Source organism: Myotis davidii, unplaced genomic scaffold (genome assembly GCF_000327345.1).
Source record: "Myotis davidii unplaced genomic scaffold, ASM32734v1 scaffold2656, whole genome shotgun sequence".
Classification (NCBI taxonomy): domain Eukaryota; kingdom Metazoa; phylum Chordata; class Mammalia; order Chiroptera; family Vespertilionidae; genus Myotis; species Myotis davidii.
Genome location: NW_006287228.1, coordinates 13,519 through 15,237, shown reverse-complemented (window position 1 = coordinate 15,237; position 1,719 = coordinate 13,519). Strand labels below are relative to the sequence as shown.

Here is a 1,719-nt window from a genome sequence, read left to right as displayed (position 1 = left end):
CTCTCCCAATAGGGACTGATTTGGCCTGAGCCCACAGCTGTCACAGTGGGGCTGGGATGATCAGGAGGGGCAGGTATGAGCTGCAGGCTCTGTTGGACTGTGGGTTTCGGCCTGATCTGTGCAGGCCCACCCAGAGGGAACCCACCTGTGCATGAACTTGTGCACTGTGCCTCTAGAACAATGATGGCGAACCTATGACATGCGTGTCAGAGGTGACAGGCAAACTCATTTATTTGGTTTATTTTTCTTTGTTAAATGGCATTTAAATATATAAAATATATATCAAAAATATAAATCTTTCTTTTACTATGGTGGCAAATATCAAAAAATTTCTATATGTAACATGGCACCAGAGTTAAGTCAGGTTTTTTCAAAATGCTGACACGCGGAGCTCAAAAGATTTGCCATCACGGCTCTAGTATATATCTTAATAATAAAAGGCTATTATGTAAATGGTCGTCAATCCCTTATGCCATAACAACCAATATGCAGGAGGTGCTATAGCTCCGCTCAAGCCTTCGCCCCACCTGGACGGCCCGGGGCGCAGGCAGCATCTGCAGAGAATCACAGTGTGCTGGCAGTGTCCCTGGTGCATCGCAGGGCACTGGCAGCATCCACGGAGCGTGAGAGGTGTTGCAGGGTGGGGCACCAGCAGCTTCCCCAGAGCGTATGAAGCGTCGTGAGGTGGGGCCTCTAGTATATTAAAAAGTCAACATGTACAGTACAATTGTTGAAAACACACAAAGAAGACTACAAAGTCAACATGGACAAAACAACCAATATACAAAGGGCCAAAAACCTTAGCCACTCGCCTGCCTGCCTGCCTACCTGATTGCCGCCTAACAGCGCTCCCCTGCTTGCCTAGTTGTCCACAACTAGCCTCCCCTGCCAGCCATCTTTGACCACATGGGGGCAGCCATCTTGTGTGAGGGCTGAGGATCAATTTGCATATTACCATTTTATTATATAGGATATATAGGATATAGATAGGTGTTAGCAAAAAACATGAGTAGTAGTCTACCTACTTCATGAATATAGAGCTAAATATGTGCCAAATTCTGACATCACTCATTACATTAGTAAAGTTGCAAACTACTGAGTTACGTGGGAATGAGGGGCTGATGTGGGACAGGAATAGCTTTACATGCTTTGACTTTATCACTGCAAAATAAACGGCAGCCTAGAAGATAAAGTGAAAAAGACATAAATGAACGTAAAATGTGACATGAAAGAAATAGAATTAATTTTTTTGAGATCAGTTAGCAGCGCAGCCTGGGAAAGATGTCCTTTCTCCACATGCAACGTTCATGCCAATTCTGCATCCTGGCTACATTATTAGTACTACATCACTGGTACAACCACATCACTGGTACTGTAATATATGTTAGTTATGGAAAACCTATTAGACAAACAGCACAGTCCTGAGTGTACTTCCCTTCACCTCAACATCACAACCACAAATTGAAATTCCCTCATAAAGTTTTCATCCCAACAGGATGGCACAGAGAGGGAATTAACTTTGATAATATTATTTAGAAACATCAGAACTATTTTAAAAGATTCAATCAATAATATAATTTCCTAATAATTCAAAAAATGTATGCCTTACAATGTATCATAATAAAGTGTACATAAGTGAAGTCCACATAATATACAACAGCTCACAGATCTTTTTTAAAAAATATTTTTATTGATTTCAAAGAGGAAAGGAGATAAAAA

General features: G+C 41.5%; 1 protein-coding gene across 1 annotated transcript in view; it reads right to left on the bottom strand.

Moving 5' to 3' along the window:
- The window catches only part of LOC102756101 (zinc finger protein 239-like), a gene marked incomplete at its 5' end in the record, with an annotated part of 10,850 nt that overhangs the window by 823 nt on the left and 8,308 nt on the right, over positions 1 to 1,719 (bottom strand). The window lies entirely within an intron of this gene.